Below are 8,605 nucleotides of genomic sequence, written 5' to 3' on the forward strand. Positions count from 1 at the left end.
AATCTCTCTTTTAACCATTGTAGATAACTACATAAAAGGAAAGATTTTAACAAAATTAAAATCTCTCTTTTAATCCATTATAGAAAGTTATAAAAGAAATGATTTTAACAAAATTTTGTTTTCAACAAAACTTTCTTTTTCTCTTCTTGTATGGTCGGCCCCATGCTTGGGCACCAAGCATGGCTTTGCCGACCCACATCTTGGGCACCAAGAGGGCTTGGCCGACCCCTTGCTTGGGCACTAAGCAAGGATGTGGCCGACCCCTCATTTGGGTAAGAAGCAAAATCAAAACGGGTGAACACGAGGCTTTATAGATGCTACAACAGGGACCGAGAGGAGAAATTGATTTTGACCTTCTGATGAGCTTGAGCTTCCTGTGTTCACCCCGAACACCCAACTCAAGTTCATCAATAATAACTCATACCACTAAAGAGTTATTATTGAACTACCGCACCAATCCCATATTACATTATGGACTCCTTCTTATCATGAGTGCATTAATCTCCCTGTGTTTAAGATATCGAATGCCCATTAATTATATGAGTTACTGACAATTCACTTAATTAATATCTAGCTCCAAAAGTAGTACCACTCAACTTCATTGTCATGTCGGACTAAATCCACCTACAGGGTTTACATGACAATCCTTATGAGCTCCTCAAGGGGACATCATCAACCTAGATAATTAGGACACAGTTTCCTTCTATAATCAATAACACATCATATAAATAATATTATTTTCCAACTTATCGAGCCTATTGATTTAACGAATAAATCTCACCCATTGATAAATTAAAGAAATAAATACTAAGTATGTGTGCTTGTTATTATATCGTGATTAAGAGTACGCACATCCATAATAACAGAGGTTATGTTTTTTTATGCAGTCAGTATAAAAAGAAACAACCTCAAATGCTTCTACTCAATACACACATACTGTATTAGTGTAATTTTATAGTCAAGATAAACTAGTACCAAATTACACTACAACCATTTCAATGGTTTGCCCCAATCTATCTTGGTTGTGAGCTATTATTTATAATTTATAAGGAACTGATAACATGATCTTCTGTGTGACACCACACACCATGTATCTACAATATAAATTAAATGGACAACTGTATTTTACTAAATGCAGACATTTGACCAATGTGATACTCATTTCAAAATAAATGTTCATATAAAAAGTTAGGATTTTAGTATACATCCTAACAATAAGGTGGTGGTGAAGACGGTGGAAGTAGTCGCTATCCCGACTCCGAAGTCCAGTCGGGAATTCTTCGCGGGGCATCATATTGCTCTTTCTAATGACAATAGTAGAAAATAATCTTAAATTGATTTTAATCAATTGAGATTTATTATATTTGACATCACAAACAAGATCAACATTAATCAAATAACAATGATAAAAATAATATTTTCAAATCTATTATATTTATTACTATGCTTATAATTATATGTCATGTTTAATCTTTACATTATTGTTTGAACAACTTGTATAAATAACCTATTGGCTTTAGTAATAATATGATCAAAAAATTATTCTCTATTCTATTTCTTTTCTCTGTCTCTTATTTTTACATGGTATAAAAGCCCTAATCTTCTTATTCTTTTCTTCTTCTTTCCGGCAATTGCCGACCATCTGGATACTCTCCTCTCTTCTCTTCTCCTCTCCTAATTTTCTTTTCTCTCTTTACCCTCATCTTTCGTTATATCAATCTAGAAATTTGCTCCTCCTTAACAGAAGTATAGCCATTATTTTGCCACCGCATGAGCCTCTTCTTTTCTTCTCCTCCTTCCACCATATTACCTTCCTGAGCTAGGTTCTTTCTCTCTTCCCTTTATCTCTTCCACAAATACAGCAATAGCCCCTTCTTTATTTCCTCTGCCGAAAGCCAACGTCAGCAGCAACCCCTTCTCTGCAAAATTTTGCTCTCAATGTCAGCAACAGCACCTTCAATTTCAGCACGCCTAACAATAGTAGCAGCCTCAAATAGTTGTTGTGCACCAACAACAACATTAGCTTCCTTCTCATAGTGTTGCTGTGCACCAAGAATAGTAGTTTCATATCTTGGGAGGTTCTTTTTCCCTTATCAACAACGACAACTTCCTCTTCCCCAATAATTGCATGGTATGTCTTCTTCAAGTTCTACAGAGATTCCTCCACCATCACAAAATACTTCTTTTCTTATTCATATAGTCCCTTCTTTTTTCATTAAATTTGACTATGATAACCATTTAATATAGAAATTATAATTTCTTACTTTACTTTTTGTTCATGACTTACTTGGTCACGTTGATGGTACTTTATCCCCACCTCAAAAAGATGATCTATCTTATGCCATTTGGTTTAAGAAGAATAAATTAGTCTTGACTTAGTTGATCTCGTCAATTACTAAGTCTATTCTTCCAATGCTCGTTGGGCCCAACAGCTCTCGTTAGGTTTGGGAAGCTCTTGATCATTCTTTTGCATCCGACTCTCAAGCATAAGTTCTCTAACTTCATCTACAATTACAGTCTTTATAACGAGGAGAAACCTCTATCAATGACTATATGCAATCAGTCAAGACAATTGCAAACAACCTAGTTGCATTTGGAAATCTGTTTTCTGATCTAGAACTATTAATGCATGTTCTTGTACGTTTAGGTCCTCAATATGATAGCTTTGTTCCCAATGTGACAACTCGCATGGATCAACTGTCACTCGAAACTCTTCATGGTTTACTATCCTCTCGTGAAAGACTTCTATAAATATAATATCAAAGGATGCCAGATTCTCTGTCTTTATCGACACAAATGATTAGCAAAGTTCCACAACCTGATCAACATAATCAGTCTCCTCCCTAACATGGTCATCAAAATTAGATCGAAGGTTTCAGAGGCCATGGTCAAGGTCAAGGTTAAGGATGCTGTTAGATTTGCTTCAACTATGTTTATTATGCTCAAAATTATTATAAAAGATATGATTAAAATTTTCGAGGAGAACTTGTATAATCAAATCGACCACCTCCCTTATCTAGGTAATGACTCAGGTTTGCAAATTTCTCACATTGGAAACACATCTTTTTATTCATGTGGTAATACTTTTCGTATATGCAATACTATTCATATTCCTTCTATCACTAAAAATTTACTTTCTGTACGTCAATTTGCTCTTGATAATAATGTGTTTTTTAAAATTTTATCCTCCTCATTGTCTTATGAAGGATCCCACGATAGAAACTGTTGGTGCGGAAAGCATCCGACAATCGAACATGAATTTTGATAATGACAAAGGATTCAAAATTAAGGTTATTTGTGATCTAATGTGTTGAATGAGTTTGCAGGAAAGGTTCTAAGGTATCTTAGGCAAAAGTCCTAGCTGCAGCAAGGCAGGCAGAAAAATCTTAGGGGGTGGCAACCCTAGGCGGAAAGCCTTGGCGGGTCGAGGTCTTCAGGCAAAAGTCCTAGAGTGGGATACTCTAGGAGAAAATCCAGGTGTCGTGGATCGGGTGAAAAGTCTGGGCGGGTCGTGGAGCGGACGTCCAGCAGAAAGACCTGAAGACTCGGACGCTGAGCAAAAGCCCAGTCGATCTGGAGGATCGAACTGGCAACAGGTATACTCTCATGAGTGGAGTAGGTGAGGACGCATTCCTTGTTGAGGGAACTATAGGGGGTCGGTTCGACGTAAGGTTTCCGGTCGGAAATCCAAAGTCAGAATCGGACAGTCCGGTGACTATCAGACATTTATTTTTATGTTATTATTATGTGCTAACTTTGTTTTGTAGAATATGTTATTGTTTTGTAGACTAACGTATCTTGTAGGACGTAAAAAGAACTCAACTTCTCGGATGAACAGTGTCCGGGTGCCTCCATGGAGCTTGGAGGCGTCTCGGGTGCTTTGGCAGAAGGAGCGCATGAAGTCAAGATGGAGGCACCCTCAAGGAGTATGGAGGCGCCTTAGATAGCCTTGAAGGCACCTTCAAGAGGATAAGCAACGACTTGTTCTAAGCCCATCTATGCTGCGGATTCGGCGTAGATGAGGGCACCCTCAAGGAGGTTGAAGGCACCCTCAATGGGCTTTATAAGGAGGTCTCGAGTAGCAACATGATCAATTATGTTCTAAGCAATCTTTCTTCAGCGCACTGCTAACGAGACGATCCGACTAGGCTACAACAAGACCCTGACGACTCGAAGCTGCGAAATTTTGATTCTTTGTTATCGGTATAGCTTTCTCAATACTATCTTTGTAATAATCTATTATAACCTTTTGCGCGATTATAGTTATTGCCCAAAGTAAACGCTCAACGAGCGTGGACCTTGGAGTAGGAGTTGCCACATGCACCGAACCAAGTAAAAACACTTGGTGTCTTTCTGTGTTGTGTTTTACAATTTCCGCTACATTTACTCGATCATCTTAAATATGAAAAGTGAAAGCCACGAACGCTATTCACCCCCCTCTAGTGAGTTTTGATCCAACAATTGGTATCAAAGTGGGGTCACTTCCGATCCAATTTTTTGTAATCGAATTTTTCCTCAAAGTTGGTGCAACACCACTCAAGATCGCGTGTTTATCCTTCTTTTAACCCACAATACTAATCCAGGATCAAGTCCTGGGACAAGCTTTCCTATTTTTCTTTGTGTGCGAGATTTCATTTTCATGGCTCTCCAAGAAGGCTACAACACCCCCCCCCCCCCCCCCCCAACCGCTCTTTATCGGAGAAGATTTCGGCTACTGAAAGGGCCGAATGGAGTTGTACTTTCAGACTCATTTCGAAGTATGGATGATCGTCAAGACTGTCTTTGAACTCCCAACTGATGACAACGGCAAACTGATATCGTGCGAGAACTGGGATGCAAATCTGATAAAGAAGGTAGAAGCAAACGCCAAAACAACCTGTACACTTCAGTGCGACCTAACCAAGGAGGAGCTAAACCGCGTCGGCCCGTTCTCGAGCGCCAAAGAATTATGGCAAAAGTTGATCGAGTTGCACGAGGGCACGTCCGACACAACGGTGTTGGGACCTTGACGTCCGCTAGAGGGGAGGGGGTGAATAGCGTCTCACCCAAAATGTTGCTTCCTACAATGATTAGTACGCACAGCGGAATACAAAAACAAATACTAACAATAGAAAGCAAACATAACACATTGATTTAACGTGGTTCGGAGATAAAACTCCTACTCCATGGCTATCCGTAAGGTAGACGATCCCGATTCGTCAGTGGATGATTCCCCAGAGAGCTTCCGCTAGCTCGCGTAGTTCCTTGTAGGTGGAGAAACCTCGCCACAACCTCGTACAAGCACGCTAGATCACTTGGACACTTGGAGATTCTAATTAGGGTTAACCACCACTAATTTCGTCAACTTCAACCAAACTTCTAATGCTTGGTTATATAGGGCATGAGTTGGAAAACTCTGCCTATCAGTCGACTGCCCTCTGTGGAGATTCGACCGTTACAACCCAACGACTATATACCAATCGGATGATACTTCCATCAGTCGACTGCTCCACACTAACCGAACGAACAGAAGCATTCTGTTCGCGCCCAGTCGACTGGCCGGTAGACCGCACCAGTCGACTGATGAAAACACTAGTCGACTGCTACAGTACTGCTACAGTAACGCTACAGTACTGCTACAATACGCTACAGTACTCCCTAATCCTAGGATTTAACCCCCGAGCACATTCACTCAGCACTCATCCTGCCCGACCAACCTAGAGCTAGCTTTCTAGCCTCCTCCATCAGCCTTGCGTCCCTCGGATGCCTCCCCATCCTTCACGTCTTGCCTTCTGGAGCTTCCATCGGCCTTGTCATTATTGTCGGGTCTTCCTTTTCCAAGAGGTTGCACCTCTGGGACTTCATCCATTGCCAAATCACACTTGGACTTACGTTGCCAAGATTACATGCCTGGACTTACACTGCCAAGACTCATCCTTGGACTTTCCTCTACCAAGATCACCCTTGGACTTTCCTTATTGTACCTGTATCCTGCACACTCATAATGTATATCAAATACAACAATAAATCTAACTTAAACCTTTGCCCAAACATCAAAACCTAGGGTACCCAGATTGCTCCAACAAAAGGTAAGTAAGCGTGACTTACTACTTAATAAATTATATAATATTAAAATGCAGGAATGTGAGACGGCTAGCCAGCTTCATGCCCGTATACAAGATCTACTCAACGGACACCATGCAATCGGACAGAAAGTGGAGAACCGTGACATCCTAAGGTACGCCCTAAATGCCTTCTGAGGAATTCCTTGTGGGCATCCATGGTAGATGCTTATAAGGTATCTAAGGATCTATCTTTAATTAAACTAGACGAATTTTTTACTGAATTTAAATTATATGAACAAATTAACGGTCGATCGACCGAGAAGGGTATAACTTTGATTGCAGGTACAAGTAAAGCGCACGAACCAAAAGCAAGACGCATAATCGAACTGGAGTCAGAAGAAGAACTTGACTCAAACGATGAGGACGACGAGATCGCTGCCGAACTCATAAATCTGGTAAGAAAGCTCTACAAAAAGAAGAAGGGCTTCAACAAGAAGGATATCAAGAGGGTAGTCCAATCCAAGGACGTCCAACCAAGTTCAAAGGTAAAGTTTGAAGTAACCTGCTATGGCTACAACCAAAAGGGGCATATCAAAGCCAACTGTTCGAATCAAAAAGATGCTAAGAAGCAAAGAAAGAAGAAAGCCCTGAAGGCAACTTGGGATAAGTCTTCATTAGAAGAGTCCGATGAAGAGTTCGAATAGACGAGCTTCCATGCATTGACGGCCCGGGACCAAATCAACGAATCCAGAAGCGATAGTGAATCGGAAGCAGAATCAGAAGAAGCCACGGATCTGTATCCGTTTCCGAAGGGCCTAACCCCGCTGTAAGTACTTCTCGGTTGTATAATCTAGTTAATTATCTTATGCATAAATTAGCTAAATCTAATGTTTGGATCAAATCACTTCTAAAGGAGGTAACAACCCTTAAAGAAGTGACTAACTCCGAATCATTGACTGACCCTATTGAGACTGGAACCTCAACTCTGTTGATACAGTCTGACCTGGCTGTTGTTTTAATGTTGACACTGATTTAAGTTTGTATCAAATATTAATTAAACTCAGATTGAGTACTGATCAAGGTTGATCAGGTGAAAGGGAAAAGTCCAAGTATGGAAACTTGGCACACGAAGTCGGAGAGGGCTCGGTAGCTCGTTCTCCGGACTAGGTCAGAGAGGGCTCGGTAGCTCGTTCTCTAGACTGGACGAAGTCGGAGAGGGCTCGGTAGCTCGTTCTCCAGACTAGGTCAGAGAGGGCTCGGTAGCTCGTTCTCCAGACTAGGTCAGAGAGGGCTCGGTAGCTCGTTCTCTGGACCGGATGAAGTCGGAGAGGGCTCAACATCTCGTTCTCCGGACTAGGTCAGAGAGGGCTCGGTAGCTCATTCGCTAGACTAGGAAGGCTTTAGGGCTGGGAAGCTCTAAACCTACATAGGCACTGGATCGGTCTGTTGACCGATCCACCTATAACCTGATCGGTCCACAGACCGATCAGAGCCTTCCTGGACCGATCAGGCTATGGCCTGATTGGTCCAAAAAAGGCTCTGGATCGATTTGCTGACCGATCCACAATAATGTCTGTAGTTTCTGCTGTTTCTCTGCAACTTCTGATTCGTCTGATTTAACCATCTGCGGTGAGCTTTTTAATTTACAGGTTGCAGGTATCATGTCAATGCTTAAATTCAAATTAAGCTCCATCAGAAGAATAAGACAAAGTGTTCTTTCTACTGTGTTTCGCTGCAAATGGTGCAATTGGAGCATCAACGTTTACTGGCTGCAATCTGGCTGTGATCTGGCTGCGATCAGTTGCTAATCAGCTTGACTTCTGCTTATTGGTGTGAGTTTAGAGAACCAGATGAGGAGGAAGAGTGATTAGCGACGCCTTAGCTTGCAGCAGCGATTCGGTGCAGGTTGACAGCGATTCGGTACAGGCTGAACGCAGTGGAAAAGCAGAGACATAAGAAGAAGGATGAAGAGATTTTTGGATAAGGAACTAAAAAAAAACGAGTGTGTTAAGCTTTGAGCTCTGTGCTGAGAAGCTGCGTCCGTCTTGCGCTCTGCTTTCACTGTCGTCTTCGCGTGGCTATGAGCATATTTTTCATTCTCTTTAGCCACTGATCATTGTAAGTCTTGTGCTTTATTTACATATCTTCGGAGACTTTGTGGAGAGGTTACTCCACCGAGAAGGAGGAAAACTTTAGCCGGAATCTATCTGGGGTGTGATCTACCGAAAGATCAAGGGATCGTCCACCTTTCGGACACGCCGAGGAGTAGGGGCAAGTTATCCTCGAACCTCGTACATACTGGTGTTAGTGGTGTTTGTCTCTTTTTCTTGTATTATCTTTTCGTTTGCATATTTCCACTGCGCTAACGATTTGTAGAAAGAAATTCTTTAAGCTTTTAGAAGAGGCTATTCACACCCCCCTCTCTAGCTATCCGAAGATCCCAACAAGTGGTATCAGAGCCAAGTTCTCTTCATCCGGATTAACACCCTAAAGAGCAAGAAGATGGCTATGAAGGAAGGGTTTAGCACCAATCGTCCACCCTTCTTCGACGGAGCGGACTT

The sequence above is a fragment of the Zingiber officinale genome, chromosome 9A, assembly GCF_018446385.1.
Source record: "Zingiber officinale cultivar Zhangliang chromosome 9A, Zo_v1.1, whole genome shotgun sequence".
Classification (NCBI taxonomy): Eukaryota; Viridiplantae; Streptophyta; class Magnoliopsida; order Zingiberales; family Zingiberaceae; genus Zingiber; species Zingiber officinale.